This window comes from Lissotriton vulgaris, chromosome 3_2 (assembly GCF_964263255.1).
Source record: "Lissotriton vulgaris chromosome 3_2, aLisVul1.2, whole genome shotgun sequence".
Taxonomy (NCBI): Eukaryota; Metazoa; Chordata; class Amphibia; order Caudata; family Salamandridae; genus Lissotriton; species Lissotriton vulgaris.
Window position 1 is genome coordinate 89627841 of NC_141690.1, and position 26072 is coordinate 89653912.

Sequence of the window (26072 nt, forward strand, 5' to 3'; positions counted from 1 at the left end):
CTCACCCCGTGTCCGACTGTCCACACAGGTCCGAGGCCATTGCCTAAGCCGGGAGATACCATTTACTGCCCCTCATTGTATGGAATCGCCCCTCTTCAAAGGACACACTGTTGATCAGGGCCTCCCCACCCCCTGGGATATGATCAGGCGCACACATCCTAAGACTTGGCGAAACACTAAGCTGCGTGATGACCCCCTCCTCTTATCAGCAGGTTCAGGACCTCTATTGTGAAGGTATATGGGGGTGGGATTGACACGAGGATTACGGGGATGTGTCTTCCCTTGTTGTTCACAATGTTCTGATTGTAATAAAGAAAGGTCACATGCCATAAACCAGTGTATAAGAGGCCAGGCCTCCGAGAGGCTGTTAGAGCACCTCGAGACGATACCTTGTTGTCCGATCTGATGTGTTCTGCTCCGTCGGAATAAAACTTCTGTTTCCTGCCTTCTGGTCTCCGGCGCCTGCCTCATTGCTTGGTAATTTGAATGGTACAAGGGCGGTTAACGCCGGGCACATCTTGAAAAAGGTCATAGCCCTACCTTTTTCCACGATTGGCGTCCCAAAGCGTGGGGCCCATCAGTGACACGTGGATCCAGTGGGAGAGGTCCCGACGACAGAGTGAACGACTGCAACGATCGGGAGAGCTCGTGTCCGATAGACCCTCGTCTGACAGCCGATCATCCGACCTTCACTAGTTCCGAACAGACCTCTCTCGAGTGATCTACGGTCCTGACTGGGAACCATCAGGAGTACCACGAACATCACGAAGAAGAGAGGACGATCGGGCGCTGGATTCAGAAGACAGGAAACCGTCCATGCGGTCCGGGTAAGGTCGTGTAGACATGACGAACTGAGAAAAAAAATTGTTTGGTTTGGATAATACTAGTATTACGCTTTGTTGAAACCCTCTGGAGATTCACCGTCTGCAAACGGAGAAAATAACAGGCTCTCTCTTTGCAAGCAGTGAAGGATAGGTAACGCAGACTTTTGTCCCCATTGTAATCCGTCGTGCCTATCTTCCTCCCCCACTGTTGTCCCGAACTGTCGTTCGTGGATTATTGTCTGGAGATTCTTTTTCTGCAAACAGGGAAGAACAAGGTCTCTCTTTGCAGGTAGAGAAAGGGTGGGTAACGCAAACTTTTCGTACCCACTTATTCTCCCCACTGATTGTTTGATTGACAGAACACTGATTGTTCGGTATTGGTTCTTTTGAGGTATTCACGGCCTCCAAACAACGTAGAATAGAAATATTCTGTCTAGTCTTTGTCCGCCGTGATAAGATAGGTAGTGCAGACCTTTGTCCCCGTTGTAACCCGTCATGCCTATCTTCTCCCCACTGGTTGGTAGCCTGTACAGCCCGGACCGCTTATTAGAGATGAATCATCCAGCTCCACTGGAGGGCACCCCTAATAAGGACATGTTCACTAAGCATGGACTAGTCGCTATAGCTTATACTAAGTTATGGCATAAATATACAAAGAAGAACCCTGAAAGTCAGTGGCCACTGATAGGTTCCTTTGACGATCATAAAATAAAAGCATTAGAAATAGCGCTACAGAAAAATAAGACTATGCCCACTATGCTCGATAGTATCGGCATGTGGCACAAAGAAACGGAACAACGAAAGAAAAGAGAAGAGGCAAAAATAAGGAAAGAATTACGAAAGGCAGCCCACCTAGCCGCAAAGCAACTAGAAGAAGAAATAAAAGAAAGAAAGGAAACTATGCGAAACCAAGAATCAGGGTCGACAGGCCAATGTCCTGTTAGGACCCCCTCTGCGCTCTACCCTGAATTGCCCTCCAAACAGCGGGCGAACGATGAGTTACTACTAGGTCCCCCAATTATCTACATGCCCCCTCCGTATGCCCCCTGCCAACAACACTCACAGGCCCTAAATGCAAACGAGAACGACCTCAGCGCTAGTGCACCGGCCCTCACGGCCTCCGCACCAGCCACATTAACAACATCGTCAGACGACCCTGAGGCTAGCAAACAACCACCAGCCAGACCAAATAGGTTGAGCAAAGATGAGCGGGATGGGATCGACAAAATAGCAAAGACCTTAGTAGAACGAAGGGAGAGCGAAGAGTACACAATGAACATATATAATTCACATGCCGACAGCCACAGACGGCATTTCATTTTGCGATTCGGCTACCACACCCTGAACGCATATGAAGATAGGTATCAAAGTAAGGGCCCCGCTAAACTGACCACGCTGTATAGGAAGATTGATGTCGGAGATGGGACTGAATGTGAGGCGACGGAGCTCTTCATGCAGACGCTTGAGGTCTTCCGCCACCTCACGGAGCAAAAACCAGAAACCAAGGTTACAGTCCCTGAAACGACCTCAGTAGAAGTAGCCAACACTATGATGCCCATCAGAGAAGCGGCTCCATATTGGATTCCGCCACGCGGTCTGGGAACAAGCGATGATATTAATCACGCAGATGCAAAAGGGAGAGTTGTGTATAATTGGGTTTACCAACCATGGGACCGACAAGATATCCTAACCTTTAAACAAACCTTGCCCGATTTAAGAAAGAACCCGACAGCATTCTATACCGAATTAGGCACAGCCTTGGGTTCGACGATAATAACTTTAGCGGACATTGACTTGTTCTTCGGGTTATGCCTGCCGGCTGACGTGTGGAAGCAAATCCGGAAGGCTGACCACACGGATCTGTTTGGACATACCTGGGACCAACTCGGTAAATTAGATAGACAACGAGAACCTGGAAGGAAAACAGTAAAAGACATACTAGAACTCCCAGACAAAATAGTTCAGAAATTAAAGACACTGATCCCAGAAAGAAAGGTAGACTGGTCGATAGTCACGGCCTGTCGACAGAAACCCCAGGAAGATGTGTCAGAATACTTCTCCCGGTTCGAGACAGTGTTCTCCGACTACAGTGGCCAAGACATGACCACCGCAACCGGACAGCACCTGTTTGTACAAAATTACGTAAAAGGCCTAACACAAGAGGTCTCCCAAAAGCTGCAGACGAGTGAGAGTAGTTGGGGGGCCTCCAAACCCGCAGCTATCCTTCAGATGGCTCAGTATTACGAGCACCAAAAGAATGAGAATGATAGGGCGTCCGAGAAAAAGAAGAACGATTTAAAAGAAAGGGTAATGATAGCCCAGATACAAGGTATAACGGTAGGACGGGAACATCAAAGGGGGAACTACCAATCAGCCACCCCCAGAGATCTACCTCCTAAAGATCACACCCCCACACCCCACACTGGACGTAGAGACATTAGCAATGACCAATGCGCCTTCTGCAAAGTGTTCGGCCATTGGAAATCCCAGTGTCCGGTTCTGCTAGAGATGAATAGAAATAGGGACTCCAGGGATGTGGCAGGTGGTCCGAGAAATAGAGTACAAGGACGAGGGCACACCAACGACACCAACAATGACAGATCAGGGAGACTGAACACATTTGACCGTCCCCGACAGAACCAATATCAGCTGTCCGAAGGTGAAAATGCCCCCGACTTTGCATAGGACTGCCAGGGGCAAGGGAGGGATCCAGTCGAGCTCTGTGTTGACCAGCAAGGTCCTTATGTCACCGCTAAGGTTCTGGGTACAGGGTCTCCATTCTTGGTAGACACTGGGGCGACACGTAGTGTGTTATCAAAACGACTGATTCCAAGGGCACCCTTGTCTGGCTCACACATAACGTCGATAGGTTTCGATGGAACGCCCTCCACTAACCCCCTGTCCGTACCTATTACCTTTGGCCTAGAAAACAACACCACTGACGCGACATTTCTGCTCTCCTCCAACTCCCCTGACGCCATTATGGGCATTGACTTACTGAAACATTTTCGAGCCACTATTAGGTGTTCCCCAGATGGAATCCGAGTCATCCTGTACGACAACCCAGACATACCCAGATCCTGCCCCTCACGACACATGTGTTCCATAACTGACGCTGACCTGTCCTTGCTTGACACCCTGCCTCCGTACCTGTGGGCCAAAAATGACTCTGATGTGGGACGAATGATGATTGACCCTATTCATATAACTGTAAGACAGGACGCTATGCTCCCGAAACTCCCACAATATCGGATATCCCCAGAGGGCGAGAAGGCACTGGTAGCGATCATTCAGTCTCTGGTAGATGCAGGAGTGGTTGAAGAGGTGGTCAGCAACGTCTGCAACAGCCCAATCCTACCTATTGTTAAGAAGCAAGGTGAAGGAGATGAGAAAGCGTACCGCTTTATCATCGACCTGCGAGAAATTAACAAAGTGGTTGTACCCCAATACCCTGTAGTCTCCGACATCACCACCATTCTGACCCTCATCCCGTCCACTGCCACCACCTTCACTGTTATCGACCTTAAGAATGCGTTTTTCTCTATCCCCATCCACCCAGACAGCCGTTATCTCTTCGGCTTCACTTTAAAATCCCGCTCGTACCGATTTTGTAGAGCTCCCAAGGGGTACACTGAAAGTCCCAGCATTTACAGCCAGGCCCTCAAAAGGCAGCTGGATGCCTTCCAGCTGCCAGATGGAGTGGTGTTGATCCAATATGTCGATGATATCCTTTTGGCGGCCGACACCACCCCGCTTGCAACGACAGCCACCGTCCAACTCCTACACTTTCTTGCAGAAAATGGCCATAAAGTCTCCAAAAAGAAGTTACAATTCTGCCAGCCACAAGTGACTTACCTAGGCCATCTCCTGTCCAAAGAAGGGAGGAAACTTACACCCGACCGAATCCAAACCATCCTAGACACCCCCATCCCAAAAACACAAAAGCAAGTCCGCTCTTTGGTTGGCCTAACCTCTTTCTGCAGACAGTGGTTACCTAACTTCAGCCTCATTGTAAAACCCCTACTTGCCCTATTAACCAAAGATGCCTCCTTCCCGCTCCCTTGGACCCCTGAGTGTCAAGCATCCTTTAAGGAATTGCGAGATGCTCTCTGTTCAGCGCCTGTCCTAGGAACCCCGGATTACTCCAAACCCTTCTCCCTCTTCACCCACGAAAGGGAGGGGTGTGCATTGTCTGTCCTAACACAATCGATTGGTCCCAAGCAGCGCCCTTGTGCCTACTTCTCCGCCACTCTTGATCCTGTAGCCAGAGCTTTGCCTGCCTGCCTTCGAGCGGTAGCTGCCGCTGCCGTCTCTATCCGCCAGAGCGAAGGAATCGTACTTTCAAACTCTCTGACCGTGCTAGTACCCCATGCTGTCGACACCCTCCTGAACCAAACCAAGACTCAACACCTGACTAGCGCACGACTGACAGGGTACGAACTGACGCTACTTGCACCCCACATCACACTAAAGAGATGCACAACTTTGAATCCTGCCACATTGTTGCCCCTGCCTGAAAATGACCCCGACGTTCCTCCCATCCACGACTGTGTGACCCTCACGGACGAACAAACTAGGAGTAGAGTTGATCTCCGAGATACTGCTTTCACTGATCCCGATGGAGAGCTATGGGTAGACGGCTCATGCATCAAACTCCCAGATGGCACCACTTCAGCTGCCTATGCAGTCACGACAGCCCGAACAGTAGTTGAGACAGCCTGCATCACACAACGATCTGCCCAGGCAGCAGAGCTGATAGCCCTCACACGAGCATGCATCATAGCCACGGGGACCACCGCGAACATATACACAGACAGCCAGTATGCCTTCGGGGTGGTCCACCATTTTGGACTCCTGTGGAGGGAGAGGGGATTCCTGACGTCCCACGGCACCCCAATCCTCCACGGAGATCTAGTCTCCGCCCTGATTGAAGCAGTTCTCCTCCCCAAACGATTGGCGGTGATCAAATGTCAGGCACACAAAAGGGTGACAGACTTAGTCGGACAAGGGAATGCACTGGCCGACATCACTGCACGAACCACAGCTGAGAATAGGACGGTGACACGCATGTATGTGACCAGGTCACAAGCAGAGAAATGGAGTGACACTAGGGTAATGATCAGAGATATTCAGTCGGCCAGCACCCCTCACGAACTGACTAGGTGGGCAAGGGTGGGTTTGAAGGACGAAGAGGGCTGCTGGCGAACGAAGGATGCAAACAAGTGGTTGCTGCCCGACTCATATCTGATCACAATTTGCACAAATCAAAGACAATCGCCCTCTTTATTGTCTTCCTCTTCTGCCTCCTCCTCATGACCTCCTTCTGGATTCTGGAGGAAAGCACACCGGCTCATGAGGCATTGCTACCTACTGCACAACCAACACCCCTGAAAGAGCATCACCTAGTCTCTCTGTCGCCTCAGCTGCGAGAAAGGCGCAGGGAATTCTGGAACAATTCTTTCGTGCAACTGTTGCACCAACACAACCTTGCCGCAAATGCTACGAACTGCTGGATCTGCGGGTTGCTCCCGCATGCCACTGGACACTCCATCCCCTTCATCCCTTCTCCTTTCTCAGTTCACGGCTCCTGCCTCGCCTGGTTGATTCTCATTCAAGAGAGCCACAAGGACAACGCCACCTCCAGCCAGACGGTGTCGCACTTCTACTCTGGGTTCTGGCTGAACAAAACCGGAAAGACCTCTGCTCCTCTGTGTCCTGCGCTCACAGGCGCCACCTTCCTTAAAGACATTCCAGCTAAAGAACGCACCAAGAGCAGGAAGGATGGTCGCTTGGGAGCTCATTTTGGGACACTTTGAAGGACTGGGGTTGGAAGTTGTTTTCCTTCATACTGATACCTGTTGTGATATTATGTGGGTGTTGCTTGGGTGTCCAATGTCTACCCTCCTTGTGCAGTTTTGTTTCTAACTGTATGTGCCCAAAGACTTTGGACTTCCGAAATAAGCACATGAGTCCCCTCTATGAAGTAGAAATACGTGACCTTATGGGGATAAATCCGAACTGACAAGTTGGCGAGACATGTTAAAAGGGAGGACTGTGGAATTTTAGTTTACGAACTGAACATCATCTGCGCCAGCTTGTCACCTATGTACAACGTGCACAACAACCATTTTAGGTATCAGGGTCTCCCTGTCCACGATCGGTTGCCAGCGCGCCCCTCTGACCCAGCAAGCATCCTCCGCGCACCCTGGCTCCCCCTCCCTCCCTCTCATGAGCATGACCCTTCCGCATGACCCTGTCCCTGGGAGTCACACCAGCGCCTGACCAACACCTCCTCTCTTCCCATGAATGCCCCTCTGTTGATCAACCTTCCCTCCGCACTGGATTGTCCACGCGGCATGAATACCACTCCTTTGATGACCCCTCACCCCGTGTCCGACTGTCCACACAGGTCCGAGGCCATTGCCTAAGCCGGGAGATACCATTTACTGCCCCTCATTGTATGGAATCGCCCCTCTTCAAAGGACACACTGTTGATCAGGGCCTCCCCTCCCCCTGGGATATGATCAGGCGCACACATCCTAAGACTTGGCGAAACACTCAGCTGCGTGATGACCCCCTCCTCTTATCAGCAGGTTGAGGACCTCTATTGTGAAGGTATATGGGGGTGGGATTGACACGAGGATTACGGGGATGTGTCTTCCCTTGTTGTTCACAATGTTCTGATTGTAATAAAGAAAGGTCACATGCCATAAACCAGTGTATAAGAGGCCAGGCCTCCGAGAGGCTGTTAGAGCACCTCGAGACGATACCTTGTTGTCCGATCTGATGTGTTCTGCTCCGTCGGAATAAAACTTCTGTTTCCTGCCTTCTGGTCTCCGGCGCCTGCCTCATTGCTTGGTAATTTGAATGGTACAAGGGCGGTTAACGCCGGGCACATCTTGAAAAAGGTCATAGCCCTACCTTTTTCCACACCACGCCCCGGGGATGGGGTGCCCAGGGCTAATTGTAGACCAGAGAAGGGGGACCATGCGGCCCCCTTCCCATTTGTTTTTAATTTAAAAAAATTAAATGCTCAGGCCCGGGGAATGGGGTCCACGGTGCCAAAAGTGGCCCAGGGAAGGGGGCCATGCAGCCCTCCTCCCAGAAAATGTGACAGAATCTCTCCTGCATTGGAGTTGAAGGAATCGAAGGAAATTAGGTAAAAGCCTACCTTTTGTCAGGTTTTCCTCTTCCATTTCCGCTTTGTACCCTATAGTCCAGGTCCCTCCTTTTCTGCTCCTACTCCACCACAGTGCCAGACGACTCTGTTGTCGCCGGGATCTAAGGTACATTACTTGTATGATTGTCCTACTATGATTCATGTGTTGACAATTGCCGTAGCCCAGTATATCTTTGTCATTGCTCTTACATGCAATATTTTTCTTATGTGTAATGCAGTAGTGTTCATTTACCACTTAAAAAATATTGTTGTGGTGCTTGGAGGTGTTGTGCTTGCAGTGCCTGTGGGTGTGCATTCAAGAATGTGTGCCATTTAATATGTAACAAAAAGGGGCATAACACATTACCTACGTACATTTGTGAGGCAAACACAACATATATATGTATTTATACAAAAATAAGTTGTACTTACCAGTTCCTATTCCACCAGTGACCCAATTCGTCATGAATCTTCCGCCAGGACAATGCCGGCACAACAGGGACATCTAAATCGGCTTGGCGGAATACTTCTGGCCTAAGGGCATTGGAGCCAGCAGAGCCTGCACACATCTAAATATGGCAGGCGGTACTCCACGGAGGTACTGCAGGAGTACGGCCAAGATTGAAATCAGGCCCTAAGTCTGACTTCCGAAACAGGAACATGTTGAAGGAGGTTTTGCCAAAGTTATTTGCAGCTGCCTTTGATTATATGGAAAAGAAATTGGGTTGTGTAGCGCACACCTGGTTAATCATTTATTTAAATTTACACTATTTATCTCTCAATTTTGTTGGGGGTGTGCTGGGTGGGATAGAGGGAGCTGCCCTCTAATTAAACTAGAAATGCATACAAACTAGTGACTATCGTCACTAGTCCCTTCCCGCACTACCAAAGGCGGAACTCCATCTGCCTGTATAAACTAAAAAATACTCTTTTTTTTTTTTTTTTGCTTGCTCATACAATTTTAATTTGATGCCTTTGTTTCAAAATGTCATTGCTTCAAACATTTACTGTATACTTAAATAAACAATCAATATGTCCTGAGCTATTATCCTAAGCTAGACATGTAAGTTGCTGTCTAAGCATAAACATTGGTTCAAGTAGAACATTAAAGTTTCATCCAGTCCCAATGCATTTTCGGGAATTATCCCTTCGTCACGGGGACTGAAACAATGCAAACGCGCTGCGGTAATGAAGCTGCGTTTGGTGCTCTATATAAATTTTTTGTTTTCTTGTAAATACTGGTATGGGCACTGACACATTCTGGGCATTTTGTAAATAAACTAAAATACAATACAAACTTTTGCATGAAAAGTGACTGTATTTGTTAAGGTATAGGCACGGTATTAAAAAATCCCCTGCCATGAGAGTAGAGGAAGGGGTCCATATAGTGAGTGCTTTATATATCCGATGGCATTTTTATGGTGCATGATTCTTTTATGTTTTATCTTCTAAAAATGTTTGAGCACAGACACATACTGACCAGAAAGCCCTCTAGACCACCTAAGAATTATTTGATGTTTTGGGCGGCCTGGCTCACCTGGGCGTAGGCCTGTGCCCCCAAACTCCTGGGCACACCAGTCTTTCTGCACCACGGAACAGAAAGCCAACCTAGACATGCTAGTCACACCATCCAGGGCTCACCTGAGCGCCTACTTAGGGTTTGGTTGGGATTTCTGAGTTGCAGGCAAACCTTAGACCAAATGAAACAGCTATCCACATAACCAAAAATGATATTTTTTGTGCTGGAAATGTAATGTCCCCACAATGTCTTTTGATACCTTTACTACCACTGCTGCTAGGCCTAGCCACACAAGTGCATATTGTTTCTATTGGGAGAATAGTAGGACTGCTCGGCGGTAGGAAAGTTATGGATTCCTACATATTCCAAAATGTGCTCTCACAGAAATGAATGGAGAGTGTGTGATTTTTCTAAAAAATTGGGGTTCATACAGCATTGTTGTTGCGATCTACGCAAGTCACACCACTGTATGTGCCTAGTTTTCAGAAATGTCTGGGTTTAGTATGTTTCCCTGGTTGGCGGACAAGCCAAGTTCCAAATTCCACGGCTATCAACATCATCAAAAAGGGTTATTTTTGCCAGAAATGTGCTGTCTCCATGTCATGTTTAGGAGCATTTTTTGTCAGGGGCACAAGCCCAGACCTACAAGTGAGTTATTGATTTTATCTGGAGAAGTGTGGAAATGCTGGGTGTTAGGAATTTTGTTGATTCCATACAGAATCTGGAACTTTCACTCAAGGAAATGTGATAAAAGTATGCGATTTTAGCCAAACTTTGAGGTTTGCTGGTCTTTCTGGGTAAGAAAATGTAATGGAGGTGTATGCAACTCACACTACCCTGCACTTCTCCTGGGTGTCTAGCTTTCAGAAATATAGGTTTTCCTTAGGGACAGCTAATCTTGGGTCAAAATTCCACTGCTACCACATATCAACAAGCATTGGCATAGCCAATAGGTCTCACCTTTGGGACCCTATAAGTGGTTAATCATGCTGCACATGTGCTGGAGGAAGAAGTTTGTTTTGAGAGATTTTATTCACCTGGCTTAGTTTTCTTACAAAAAGATGCATTGTATTATGTTCTGCTTGATGCTTTCATGTTAAAAATGTACTTTAATTAAAAGGTAAAAACAATTAACAGGTTGGTGTGTTTGCACATATTTTATTCAAAGACTGGCTAAAAATGCATGTTCTACTTCTGGTGTTGTTACCATGATTACTCCTGCGCCAGCTGTAACCAGCAACACGAGGGAGGGGGAAGGAATGTTGGTGGGAATTGAAGCTGGACGGGGTAGGCTGGGAAAGCAAGCGGAAACAGCTGGGATGAAGCCAGAGGAAACCAATATAAACACCAGAGTAGCAACGGCAGGGGTGAATTAGGGTTTGCAGAGACATGCTAAAGATGAATAACATGAACATGCCTCGTGAAAGAAGCATCATTTTAAGTGGTTTTGGTCTCTGCAAAACATAAACCACTGCTGTAGGTTTTTACCAAATGTACTGGAAAGCCTTATTAATGGTTTCCAATGGGATGCAGGCCTGGTTCTAGCGGGTGGGCCGGGTGGGCCAGGCCCACCCAAACATGAGCCTGGCCCACCCAAACAGGATCCTTGGCTCTCACAGTGAGGGCTTGAAGACAGGTGGGCAACGCCTTTGGGATCAAAGTGCTACAACTCTCCCCCTTCTTGTGTGTCAGCCCGGGCCGTGAGAGCTTCTCCGGGCGGACGCACGGACAGTTTTACAGATTATCACAGCCGCCCGAGTACTTCACAGGTCTTTACAAGACCATTTACATGTTAACGAGGCTTTGCTTATTTTTTCACCCCTTTATCTCTGCATGGCGAAAGGCGACAAATCCTTTCTTTCACTACGGTCACCTTTGGTAACTTTTGCCTACTGTCATGCTGCGTTGATATTTCTTTTTCTATGTAGCGCAGGAGAAAAGAAGTTTATTTATTTATTTATTTCCGTATTTTAGGTTACTTTATTAGCAGAACATTTATATACAAATATATAATATGTACATTTAAGATTGCTCATTTGCACAAGAAAGAAAAATAAATCAAAAAGTGCAATTCTTTGTGTGTTAAGCAACTCCATGGGCACTGAATAAGCCAATCTGCAAATTATGTGCAACAGCTGCCATCGATCCTCCTTTGCACACACACCCCTGGCCACATTTATCGCATCCGGGAGGGCAACAGGAACAGCAGCTTTTTTTTCGAGGATGTACATTTGCAGTTCTCACACTTGCACGACCCAGTACATGAACAAGAGCCACCGGTGGCACAACCGCAGTCTTTAGGGTCCATGTTTTGAAGCAGATGTTAGCTACGGATTATCAGCCCAGTATTGAAAGGTCTCTGTAAAATTTGTTTATTTCTATTCACCTTTCCTGACCCCTGCCATGGCTTATCACATAAGGCTGTGACACAAAGTTTGACTCATGGAGTAGGTAAGAGAATGCGTTACTAAATTTTTTTTCTTTTTAAAATCTGCACAGGCCCAGCAGGACACACACTTCGTGTGTGCTTAATTTAAACAGTTTTTATCATTATCATGGCTGATGCAGGACAACAATAATAATACAAAATGCCCAGATAACGCTGGTGATTAATGATCCTGCCGGAGAGCAATCATTTGTCTGTTAGTAGTTTTTAAATGCTGATGAACTGTATTTTATGTGGATAAATTCAGGGCTTTAAGTGGGATGAAAAAACTGGGGGGGTCTCTCAAAGGGGCGTGGCCAATGTAATTGAGGACGTGGCTTAAAAACAGTACATTAACACCTTAGCTGTGATGGAACGTCCAGCTCTAGTGCTGAACGTTCCATTGCGCAGGTGCAGCTGGAACGTCCGACGGCAGCACTCCCGAGGTAGTGGTGCCGTCGGCCGTTGGACTGGGCGCAGCACTTATGAGGTTAAAAATCTGTATTTAGCAGTGTGCGGCCCGACTTGTATTTTGCTGTTTCTGTCATTGTATCCAGGTATATGATACAACAAGTAACATCATACCTACAAGCCAGGACAATTGGCTTTTAAATAATATTGCAAAAGCTTCCATTTAAAGCACTGATGACATCACAACAATGTTGCTGCTCCTGAGTTTCAAAAAGAGAAGGGAAATCCAGAGAGAAAATGACTCTCTTTAAAGGATTTCCCTTTCCCTTCTCCCTACAACGCTCACCTGGCATGACGTTATGCCGTAACTTTCCACTTGTGAGTAGTGTGAGCAGCATACACCGATGTGCCTGCTGTCTCGAAACGGGTCTCTATCGGGCTCTGTTTTGTGCCCAGGCACTTTTTTCCGGACTGCAGTGACAGCAGACTGCTGTCACTGCAGTTCGGGAAAACACGGACTACCTGTGACCAGCGCACATAACAGAGCCCGATAGAGACCTGTTTCGAGGCCCCCTTAAAAAACTGCCTGTGCTCAGACCCAGTGAGACCCGGCCCACTTAAAGCCCTGGATAGCTCAGTGGGTTACTTCCTTTGTTACAGAGATCCTTGTGTTACTTGCAGTTCAGAAGTTACAATCCTTACATAGGACAGTAACCAATGAACTGTCATCAAAGAGCTGCATACAAACATGAATGATATAGTTAGAACTTCGCTTTTTTTTGTTTTGTGAAATAGTTAGAACTTCCCCAGTCTTTCATTATTCTAATGTTGCTAAAATGAGTATGTTTGGGCAGATATACATTTTTATCAGTAAAGCTGACCCCCATGGAATACTCTTTAAATCCTAAGGTTGCGTTTCCCCAGACCAAACCCTCTTAAAATATCCTGCCCACCAGTATGGATGACATGTGATTCATACACCTTGTAATCCTCATTGGCTTATATGACATTCCCTATAGCCTGATTTACATACTTGTATGATTCATTGTCTCTGTATAATGTGTGCGTTGTGTAAATTACTGACACACACTACACTGATATTAGTAGCGCTATACAACAAATGCATATAAGAGAGGGGCTACGTAAAGATAAGGGGCACTGTTGGAGGGTGGCAGTGAGGGAATCAGAGGAGGAGGTAGTGGGAGGGGCTATGGAGCGATGAGGGGCACTGGTGGAGGGTGGCAGTGAGGGAATCCGAGGAATAGGTCATGGGGTGGAGGGGGTAGTTAGGGAGAGATGAGGGGCACTTGTGGCGTGTGGCTGTGAGGGAATCCAAGGCGGAGGTCAATAGGGGGGCATTGAGAGAAGAGGGGCACTGTTGGAAGGTGGGAGTAAAGGCGATTTACGGAGAAAGAGGTTATTGGTGCGGCGCCAAAAAAGACTTTCGCAGCAGCGCTGAAGCCAGCCTTTCTGTGTTTGTTTATTTAATTAGCTGTAGGGTTATAAGGGCTACTGTGGAACATACTTTAAAGTGCATGCTAATTATATTTACTACTTTATTCAATGTTTTAAGTTTGAAGGTGATTTTACTAATGTTTTTACCAGGAAAAATGAAAGTGGAGCCCGATGGTGCCTGATATGGGGCTGGGGCCCAAGGTCATCTGTGAGATGAGGTGCACTGGAGAGTAGTGGATAATCAAGCCTGTATGGGAGTGTGTTGCAGAGTCCGTGGTCAGGTGGAGGGAGTAATGAGGGATTCTCCCTGAAGGCTCCCACAGAGGGAGCCCGTGAAGTGTCACTTGACTGATACTCCCACCTCAGCAACCTCCTCTTCCCATCAAAAGGAGCATTACATGGAAAAAACACTTTTTGAGAGTGATAATATTTAAAAAGAGATTTGGAAAAGAGTGCGTTTTACCGGGCCTTGTAAGACTAAGAATAGATAAAGGAGGGCCCTGAAGCAGGCCTGCCTAGACATATATGCGACAAATCGAGCCCGCAGTGGCCCACCAAAATGCACCCTTGGCCCACCCAAATATAAATTCCTGGAGCCGGGCCTGATGGGATGTAAATGGTCACGGAGACAACAGTAGTGAAACGGTAGGAGGAGGGGGATGGTGCGTGTTTGTGAAACTGCTTCGGCCTAGGCCCTAGGGTGAGAAACACGTGGGGGCTGCTAAAGCATGCCGTGGGGCCATATCATACTCCCAAACTTACATCAAGACGACAAACGGCCGGAGACAGGAGCCGTTTGCTCTTAGCCCCCGAAATATTAGTGCTACAGACAGTACAATTAGATTGATGCATGAAGTTTTTTTAACCCGTTCCGTGCTGCCATCGGCCAACAGCCGACGCAGTCCCCCCTCGCCCCCCCCCCCCCACCCTTTAGAACGACCTCACCTCGGCGGAAAAAATGCCGCGGTTAAGGCGTTAAGCGGTTAAGGCTTTAAGCACCACTAGCGAATCTGTGGTATAAGGCAACGGGTTTCATCTGAGCAAGACATGTTATAATGACAGGTGCAATAACTCAAAACTGTTTATTATTAAAACGCTGTTTTCTTTTCATGTCAGCATAGCATACTTTTTTCCAAATGAGCACCAGGAAAGGTCTGCCAGTCGCCAGCTAATAGTGAAGCATTGAAATTGAATGTTTTTTTCTGCAAATGCACAAAACCTTTGATGCCACCCATCTGGAAACATTATAAGAATGTAAGGTAATATAAAGGCGACCCGCAAAGCGCAGTATGTTTGAAAGAGGACTTTATTCCACAAGAGGAACGCCCACGAAGCCACACGTCCTGCCAGTCGGCCCAGTAGCAGCTGTCTGGAATCCCCACTGACGGTTCCTGCAATGCATGCGCCCACTTAAATAACCACACTGCACGTATACCCAGGCGTGCACAGAATGCAATGAAACCATGCACAACAAGTGAACAATGCTCTTTATCACAAGACGCTGCCTCCCACGAACACTCCCTTTGTTTGCACTGTACTGTACAGTCCCCAATAAAGTGGCGGTGTCGTGCAGGCACAAACAACTAAGGATTAACTGGCTCCAAGAGAAGAACTGACATGCTCCCTCAGGAGATTGGTTGTAATTGTCCTGGTTTATTGGAAGCTTCTTGTGTATTGTTTATGGAGACACTTGCTGGCTAGTAGAGCACCAGGGTTCATACTTATTTCTATCCAGCTGTAATTTAGGAGTTGTCCTCTTCATTTATTAAATGATAGTTCCAGATAGCGTTTGACCTGATGTATGCACTTCCAATTCATAGCTGTTACTACATGTTCACAAACGCACAAAATAGTATCTCAAAGGGGACCATAGGATTTCTATTTTCAGTCACGTGAAACGTCATTTTACACAGCAACTCTTGATTGTCAAAAATTCTTGTACGGAAGATGACTGATGATACTCTATTTCAACTATTATCAAGTCTTCATTGCTATTCAACTACTAGCACATCATTCAATGTCTTCAATCAGAAAATAAAACACAAATGCACCTTGCAGGTCACAACCACAAAACAAAAAAACAAATAAAAACTGCCTGCATTAACCACCAATCACTTGGAGGCAGATACAAAATGCCTTTTTGTAACCAGCAGATAACTATGTAAGCACAAGGCTTCATTGCTACCTTCTGCACAACCAGGAAACAATGAAGCACCCTGTACAATCAGTTGCACTATTTACTATTGGCAACCACTCCACTATGTAGGATAATTTCACCTTGTTACAATTATTTGCATGGGTTATCCTATAGTGGCTCTGGGAAAACTCTAGGAGGACCTGCATAGGCCCTGACCCTGGTAGGTACTATGTGTGGGCGCTCTTGAGCTCTTGTTACCGCAAATATTGCAATTATGAAGTGTGTGACAGGCACTGCACCCCCTGCATTTTCACAGCTAAAGTTTAGCATGTCAGTACCATCATATTGTACTGCCGGAAGATCTCTGGTAAATAATGAGCCTTTTAGTTTAAGTACGTATTTACTCTGGATTTTGGTGCAGTCGCATACAATATCTGGTGTGATAAATGTGACACACTTTCCACTTCTGCCACAGCTATGGTATCATAATTTGTATGTTTTCCAAAGTGCATTACACATGAGTTGTGAACCATATCTATTTGGGACGGTTGTCTGCCTTTGCCTGTATAGCAGAACTTACCAATATATGATGAACACACATTTCATTTTCAACTAAACAAACACAGTTTAGTGTCATAATATCATAGCATCCTTGAACCATTCTTAAAAGAAACACTAGTTTGAAGTCAGCACATTCTTAAGTAAGTTGCTGATGCTAGACAAAGTGTTCTAACTAAACGTCTATTAGGCTATGAGCATGAGTCAAGAGTAAAAGGCTTTTAGGCCTTACTAAAGGGGCACATGTGAGAATGATTGCATACTACAAAATGTTTCTACATAATTTCGTATACACTTTAATAAACATATATATATATATATATATATATATATATATATATATATATATAAAAAAAGCTCTTTACTGGTGCGGAAGACATCTTCAAGTGCACACTTGTGCAAGACTGTGGTCCACAAACACCAACTTGTTATAGGCACATATATTATTAATTTGCTTTTACTAAATTAATGCCAATTCGAGCTCTGATCCGGCCTGTACCCCCCCCTCTTTTTCCAAGAGCTCACCTCTGAACAGACTTTAACAAACTAAGCAGAGACTGACTTCCCACGCAGATCAGATTTGCTAATGTCACATCACCAAATATTAAGAAAATCAGACATGGCTTCAACAACTCTATCGCTGTGAATAAGTGAGCCCATGCAACATGTTTAGCATATCCGAGGCCATAGTGGGAGGAAAGTCCTTATCTCATCTTTTTTCACTTTTTTCATAGACCTAAAGGCATCCTTTTACGTACTGGGGGGTTAAGCACAGACATCTGCGAGCGCTGTGAGCGACGGTTCTAACACTCCCTCTTCATGGCCAAAGACATGCAATAGCAATGTGTGGAGAGCACTACAAACTTTACTAGCATGATGAAAGACGCCTAAATCCCGTTATCACTGCAGACAGTCCAGCATCACAAGCAAGTTATATGTTACCTCTGCAGCAGGCAGACGTCCCAAGCAAGGGTTCCGGTGACACTTCCCCCACAAAACTGTAATAAGCCCGGGACTTCTGCCCGCCGCTGCACACAAAGAAACAGATGGCACACTGTGCCCCGCTGTGTGCAACCGCAACACACAAGCGTGTGAAAAGGCCAGACCAATTCCAAGAGGTTATTTCGCTTAACAAACGGCACTGACAGTACGCCACCCCTCCGCGTGGAAGGAAAACACAGGGTACTGACAGTGGGCGGGGTGTGGGGGCGGCGTTATGAAGTCAGGCTCTACATCTACACCCCTCTGCAAACATTGGAAGCCTTTCAAAATAGGGACAAAGCTGATGGCAGGAAAACAATGCCAGTAAACTTCAAAGAAGACCAGCACTGAAAGATAAACACGGCCTCACGGCCGCGAAAGTTGAAATTGTGCATGTACAGCGTTTCCCTTACGGAAGCCAACAGTGCAGGTGCGATAAATTCTTACAGATGGCTCCGCTGCTGGCTCCCACAATGGAATCGCCATATATGCACGAGTACTGATAGGAAACTGTGCAAAACATGCACGAGTCTCATGAAAAGTGCTGAATGATTTAGTTGCGCGAGACCCAGTCAAAGTTGAAAAATATGACCGACCAATATAGAGTGCGGTTCGGATAGAAGAAGTGGATTTGGCCCAAGGACTACCCTAGGACTTAGATGAAATTCTGAGAAAAAGTGTCTGAGAAGGTAAACTTCAGCAGGGCAAGGCTGCAGAAGATGTCCAAGGAGGGAGTATCATAGTCGGATGGCCTTCGGTCGAAGCTGTGGTGAAGATGACTACGTTTGGACTTAGTCATCAAAATGGTAGTCAAAAATCTTAAAAAGGACGAGGCAGAGGGCTGTGGCCAAAGACACTACCATGAGCTTAGGTACCCCTTTGTCAAAGGACCACTGAAAAACATTTGCTGATGCGGAGAAGAACGTAAAGGGAGAAGCCACAAAGTCAATCCGACTGACAATGCACCTGATGAGCAGGTTGGTCTTGGTCTTCTACTGATTCTCAGAGCAGTTTTTGGCCAACATTCTTCTCTTCTCAGTTTTGGGATTTGACCATCTGGGCACCTTTAGCACCACACCCAAGGGTCAGGGACATGTGAGACACCTCTTGGGGGTCCAAAACTCACTCAAGTGTGGGTTCAAGGTGATGGGAGCTTTTTATGTTCCGGTGGCTCTGAACAGGAGGCCAGTAAACTAGCCCTCTCTGGTAGTCCTTGGTGCAGGTGAAGATGTAGGTCTCAACAGCAGGGCTGGCCTCTGATGGTTCAAGAGGCTCCAGGCAGCAAAGCAGTCCTTCCAGCGACAGCAGCAGATCCAGTAGTGAACTGAAGAGTGGGTCTGAAGGTTCTATTTTTTTACCCGATTACCCTTCTTCCGGAAGGTGGGAGTAGCTTCTGGAAAGGTTCTTGAAAGTGTCTGGAATTTCCTGACTCCCCTGTCTCCAAGCTGGCTACAATTACAATGTGGGGTGGTTAGGCCCTTTGTGTGAAGACATAGCATGGGCTATTCAGGTGAAAGTGGGGTGGTGTGCAGCTCTGCCCCCGTCATGAGCACAGATAGTCCATTGAGGCAAACCTAATCCCTCTATAGTGTGACTGACTAAAAGGAATTCAGAAAGTCTAACTGTCAGCTACACCTACTCATGTGACCCAAAAGAGGCTGCAGGCACAAAGGGCTAAGGACAGGAAAAAGCCAACTTTCTAAAAGTGATACCTTCAAAATTGTAATGAAAAATAAGACTTTACCATTATAGAGGGTTTATCATTACACAATTTCATGAATACCAACCATGACAAAGTTACCTGCTCCCAATTTGGAATTACAGTTTATTGAATGTATTAAGGAATCCCTATTGTTATCATTTGGGAGGGGAAAGCCTCAAAGTAGTGAAAAAATTTAGTGTTTTAATAATAGGACATGTGTTGGACTTGGCCCTTCTGGCAGGTTCACCCCTAAACGTTTTGCTTTTAATTGTGACATGGTGTTAGTGATTTTTGGCTTCTGCGCACTTTACCACTGTGTCCCAGGGTAAAGTGCGCGCGTGTAGTGAGGTTGGCCTGCCCTCCCATATGAATGCATGGGGAATGTATGTGTCCATGTTAGTTTCTGATGCGTGGGGAGTGCAGGTGCGAGTTTGGTATGTGCGGACTCGTGTGATTCAATGCTGTGCGATGATGTGTGCGGCATAAATGTGTCTAGTGTGGAAGTGCCACTTCTAGAAGTTGGCATGTCTGTGTAATGTATGTGAATTGGCTGTCTGGCTTGTGATTGGCTGGAGCCGGCTGGTGAAACTGGCTCCAGGAGTCAGGATGGGTCTGCCCCGGTGGTGAGTGGAGAGATCTGCATGACTGATGTGAGGGAGGAGTGCACCTGGGAACTGAATAGGGCTGGGCTTTCCCCACACAATGCTGGCTCCGCCCCCTGTGGTGCGTCTAATGTCCCTAGCATGGCGAGTGAATGAGAAGAGGGGCTGAGCACAACAGAGTGCTCCAAAACCAGCTGCGACTGGTTTTCCCCCACCCTGTAGACACAGACAAAGGGAAAATGTGTATAAAAGAGGGGCTGTGACCCCATGCAAATGTTCTCTTCCTGATCCCATCCTGAGGGTGGCCAGCTCCTGCTGCTGGGCACCAGGAGGACCGCCACTGGGGACTGCCTCCCTGCCTGGAGGGCCCTCTGAGATGGCCCCTGGGCCCAGCTTTTGCCCCCCCCTTTTTCCTTCCTAAAGGACCTTGTTGCTGAACTTTTCCTTGCATCGCCTGGGGGTGCTTGATTGGCTTCAGGAGGCTGTCTGCAGCATCGTGCTGCTGGGGGAGAGAGAGGGATTTCCCCCCTTGCTTCAGTTTCGGCGCAGGTGCCCACCCTGCGTCTTGTGTGCCGGCTATAATTTATTCTGGGTGCCTACTCCATTTCTGCCACTTCATATCCCCAGGGACTTTGTGCTGTAAGCGGGTGCCTACCCCGCTATATATTATAAATTAACCCAGGAGCCTACCCTGGATATTGCCCGAGAAAATCACCGCCGCGGGACCGATCGGCCCGCAGGAAGTCAGGCAAGTGGGAGGGGCCTGTTGCCTGCCGCAGGAGGGCGGAAGCTGGGCTGTGTGCGAGAAGGACGGGCGCCCACCCCGCCTCCTCGAGTACCGGTAAACAGTCCCGGGGCACCCAGGAGGGGCCTGGGTGCAGTGTAAAGGACGGCAGCGGGGGGACTCCCAGGAGCAAGAGGAAGCCCGCGCCGCGAGAGGGACACCGCTGGATCCCCCAGCGAGACTCCCAAGAGTGGGAGAGCCCCGCCCTCTGCCTTTGAGGAAACCCGGCCCCCAGGAGCGGGACCGGGTGAAATGAAGTCCGGAAAAACTGGTGCCGGTCCCGTAGGCCGAGAGGAGTCTGAAGGAGTCCTGCCAAGCGCAAAGAGGAGCCCTGCCAGAGTAGCCCGGTGAGTATAAAGGGCCAGGGGGCTCCGTGAGTGCGGGAAGAAGGCGAGATCTTCCCCAGGTTGGCCGCGGGCATTTAGGGTGGTCGAGCAGCCGCGGCTGGCAGCGGGCCGCTCCCCCGAGTGTAGGCAGCATCTCTTCTTGAGCCCTCGAGGCTTCAGGGGGCGCATCAGGCATTTTGTTTATTTCAAGCCTGTCGAGGCTCCAACAACTCCGGGGGCATTATTTTAGTCTGAGTCCCCCGAGAGGAACTCCAACCAAGTGGGCATTTCTTTAGAGCCCATGAGAGGCTCCTGGGGCACAGTCATTTCAAGCCCATGAGGCTCCAGGGGGCATCTTGTTTCTCGAGTCAGAGGGCTCCAACGTGGCGCAATTTATTTACGGGGCTACTGAGAGCCGAGGCCACATTCCTATCCCCAGCTGCCCAGCACTCAGTGGGCATCTGCTCTGCTTAGGCCTGTTCCATTGCGCATTTCTTCTGTGGCTGCCGGCGCAGCCTGCCCTTACATTTTGGACACAGGGCGTTTCAGCCCCTGAGAGGCCAAGTTGGCCTGGTGACCTTTTCCTGTGCAAAGCTTCTGGCCTATACCTCTAAATGTGTCTTCATGCATCATGTGTAAAGCTTCTGGCCTATACCTCTGAATGTGTTTTTATGCATCATGTGCAAAGCTTCTGGCCTATACCTTTGAATGTGCTTTTATGCATCATGAGCAAAGCTTCTGGACTATACCTTTGAATATGTTCTTATGCATCATGTGCAAAGCTTCTGGCCTATACCTCTGAATGTGTTTTTATGCATCATGTGCAAAGATTCTGTCCTATACCTCTGAATGTGTTTTTATGCATCATGTGCAAAGCTTCTGGCCTATACCTCTGAATGTGTTTTCATGCATCATGTGTAAAGCTTCTGGCCTATACCTCTGAATGTATTTTTATGCCTAGGAGGTTGTTTTACCTAGTATAGCTATACTAGTGAGTTCATGGTTCCCTGCGTGATATTTTCCTAAGGTGGTTAGTTTTGCGTAGGTGGTACTTACCTTTTACCAGTGGTTACTGGTTGTGTGCTACATTTTGTATTTGGTTCTACAGTTATTCTATGTGCTTTGTTCTAAATGCTATTTCTACAAAGTGCTAATTCTACCAAGTGCTAGTTCTAAAAGTGCTTATTCCTGACAGTGGCCCACGTGGCCCTGTCCCATGTACATAATCCCCTGTAAATTCTGCCTGTGCCAGTGGCGCATTGTAAAGTGTGTATTTATTATCTAATGTGTTTGTTATAATACAAAGGCTATTTTTATATATAACCTTGTGTGGAGTTTCCTTTGTGGTGGGCTTTGGATGTTGTGGCTGGGTGCGCGCGCAAGCGCTTTACACATTGCCTCCGAGATAAGCCTGACTGCTCGTGCCAAGCTACCAGGGGGGTGAGCAGGGGTTATCTTGACTGGTGACTTCCTTGCCCTGACGTAGAATGGTGGTTTCTGCCTGACTTTGGCGCAAGCCTCAGCCAACCGGAAACCGCCATTCCTAACATGTTGCTGAACTGTTCCTTGCAGCACCTGGGGGTGCTTGATTGGCTTCAGGAGGCTGTCTGCAGCATCCTGCTGCTGGGGGAGAGAGAGGGATTCCCCCCTTGCTTCAGTTTCGGCGCAGGGCCCACCCTGCATCTTATGTGCCGGCTATAATTTATTCTGGGTGCCTGCCCCATTTCTGCCGGTTCATATCCCCAGGAACTTTGTGCTGTAAGCGGGTGCCTACCCCGCTATATATTATAAATTATCCCGGGAGCCTACCCTGGATATTGCCCGAGAAAACTCACCGCCGCGGGCCCGATCGACCCTGCAGGAATTCAGGCAAGCCCTGTCTGGGACGTTGGAGGGGCCTGTTGCCTGCCGGAGGAGGGCAGAAGCTGGGCTTTGTGCGAGGAGGACGGGAGCCTACCCCGCCTCCTCAAGTGCCGGTAAACAGTCCCGGGGCACCCAGGAGGGGGCCAAGGTGCAGGGTAACGGACGGCAGCGCGGGGGCTCCCAGGAGAAAGAGGAAGCCCCACACCGCGAGAGGGACACCAGCGAGGCTCCCACGAGTGGGAGAGCCCCGCTCACCGCCTTTGAGGAAACCCGGCCCCCAGGAGCGGGACCGGGTGAAACGAAGCCCAGGAAAACTGGTGCCGGTTCCGTAGGCCGTAGGACTCCTGCCAAGCGTGAAGAGGAGCCCCACCAGAGCAGCCCGTGAGTACAAAGGGCCAGGGGGCTCCGTGAGTGCGGGAAGAAGGCAAGATCTTCCCCAGGTTGGCCGTGCACTGATTTTAGGAGCCTGAGGCCCCTCCCGGGCATAGTTGCATTTCGAGTCCCTCGAGAGGGACTCCAATGACAAAGGGCCATTAAGGGTGGTCGAACGGCCCCGGCTGGCAGCGGGCCGCTCCCCCAGTGTAGGCAGCATCTCTTCTTGAGCCCCTGAGGCACCAGGGGGAGCATCGGGGCATTTTGTTTATTTCGAGCCTGTCGAGGCTCCAACGACCCCGCAAGCAGGTTGCTGGAGACACTGTCAGGGGTGGGGGTGAAGGCCCCTGCAATGAGGCTGCAGTGATTTTGCCAAAGCCAGAACCTGGGTATATCACCAGCGCGCATACTGCTTGGGCTTATTACTATGGATTACTCAAGTACCTGAAGCGGGACACCTGATCCGGGGGTACTGCTGCGACCCCACTTCTGGTTATATGATTTCCCGGCAAGCGTGGGGTGAGCAAGAGCGAGCGGCCGGGACTGAGATGGCCCCCTCCTTAACTGGGGAGGGGGCCGGAACTGCATGAGAGGCAGCTTCAGTGCCTGGAGGTGTGAGGGGCTGGTGCCGTTGGTGTGACCCCGAGGCAAGACCACTAGTGGCAACCGGCGGTGAGACCACTTTCCGGGGGATCGTAGGGGGCGGCCCAACTCTTGAGGCAGCATTATTCATGGCATTGGCTGGCAGGGTCTGAGCACCCCTTAGGAGACAAAGTACCCCCTCAGCACAAACTAGGCCGGAGCCCACAAGACCTGGGGAGTGGAGCAGGTGGATACCCTGCCTTCATAGAAGACTTCTGCCAGTGCCAACCCATATGGCCATTGGCTGGGCCCATGCATGGCCAGGCGCTCCTGTTCATGCCCTGGTGCTGCATGCCACCAGTTGCCTGTGAGTTGAGCCTGCTAGAACCCCTGGACGCATTCCCTACCCTGTCAGCCTGGCCTGTTTGCTGGAGAAGTTGGTGATAACGCACACGCTAAAAAAGACCACACCCTTAAGGACATGCTTGTCCGACCAACCAGAAGACTCTCGGGTGACCGTGCTGCCCCTTCTGACTCTCCGCAGCCACTGGACAATGCTACGGCAGAGGAGCCGGTGACTCGCTCTTTCCTTCAGTCCCTGTTTACTTCCCTCAGAGATGATCTGCAGGCTATCAAGAGAGACCTATCCTAAGTCATCAGGGAGGTTGGAAAAGACCTGGACCTGCTGGGTGACCGTTTAGCAACCCTGGAAGAGCAGGGGAACAGCAGGGAAGAAGAGATGGAGCCCCTGCAATAGGAGGTCATCCACCTCCAAGAGCACCACCTTTACCTTCAAACCCATACTGAAGGCCCCCAAAAAAAGTCTTGATGGAATAATATCAGAATACGAGGCGTATCACCCAAGGCAAATGGTGCGGACATCTTTAAAAAAGCACCTCCCAAGACAGACCTAATATTCGACCGCGTCCACCGCATTGGAGGGGGAACGATTTGAGAGGGCCCCCCAGCGGACATTTTAATCTGCATCTACGACTTCAAGGTAATGGAGGAAGGCCCAGGAGAAGCACCCAATCCAATTTAGAGATCAATCACCAGAGATACTCCACGACTTAGCTGTAATTATGCCGCAGTGGCAGATATCATTTAGACCAGTCACACAACATTTACGGAATAAGGGGGTGTCCTGCTCCAGGGAGCTCCCCTTCCACATACTTTTTTGCTTAGATGGGAAACCTCTGCAGCTACGGTCCCTGACAGGGACCTGCTAGATCCTAGGCATTGACTTGCATGCAGATGGACACACAATGACATATTTTCCAATCTGCTCAAAAAACCGTAGACCTCGAGGGCGTGGGTTAGGGAGAGGGACTGCATACCCATATCCAGCAGAGATTGTGGAGGGGCAGCTGGAATCACTGAAATTGATTCCTGAGGTTTTGGTGAAGACTGATGACCCATAGGGTAACCAGCAAGATAAAGAGCACAGATGCTTCTGGTGGGCTTGTTGGTACAGGGCTGGGGGAGGTTACCACTGGACATATATAGGACCCTTCATTTCTGTACTCCTTAGGACTTAAGGACAGTAGCCCTCACAAAGCGACCCATGTTCCAATCACTTGATATTTGTGTTTTTTTTACAGTTGGCGTTTTTCAGTTGGGGTCTATACTCATACTCAAACGGGATGCTTTGTATTAAAAGTACGACACCTGCATGGGCATGAATACTAGATCTCAGGCCACACGGTACTTCATGTTATAGCTATTCACTATATAGTTGGACCCAATGCATGCCACTGCTCTTAAGATACTCACTCTCAATGTAAAGGGTTTCAACAGCCCAGTAAAAAGTAAAGTAATCTTGTCATATTTAGAGATCTAAGCGGCAGACATATATCTACTATAGGAGATGCACCTTCTGTCAAAAGATTAGCATTGGCTACGAACACAGGCATTCCCCCACCAGCTCTTCTACTTTGCCTCTACCCTGACAGAGTGGTGGTCATACTGGTGGCACACTCCTTTTAGGGGAAAGTGGGACATAAGGGGGCGGAATTGAAGGTCAGACTCCTTACTTACAAGATCACACTCGGAGATTGGCCTTTCATAGTGGGGTCCATATATGCGCCAAATGAGGACCAAGATTCCTTTATCCACACAGCGCTGGGAGAGGCACTATCTACTGAACAGTGAGGGATCCTGATAGGGGGAGACCTCAATTTGGTTTTTGATAATGACCTGGTAAGATTCACACAGCGGCATGGACAGACTGGGGCACTCTCGAAGGGAGGACACAGGTGGCTAAGAGAGCTACGGCTTCAAGATTTATGGAGGGAACTACACCCAAGGACCCCCAAATACACCTTCTTCTCCCATGCACACACAACATATGCCAGGTTTGATTACCTCCTTGA

The 26072-nt window shown here is 48.5% G+C and overlaps 1 protein-coding gene and 1 pseudogene across 1 annotated transcript in view; one reads left to right on the forward strand and one right to left on the reverse strand.

Annotated features, from left to right (window-relative positions):
• KCNIP4 (potassium voltage-gated channel interacting protein 4) overlaps window positions 1–26072 on the forward strand; it is a 1100610-nt gene that overhangs the window by 332062 nt on the left and 742476 nt on the right. The window lies entirely within an intron of this gene.
• On the reverse strand, window positions 11585–11839 carry LOC147725360 (metallothionein pseudogene; annotated as a pseudogene).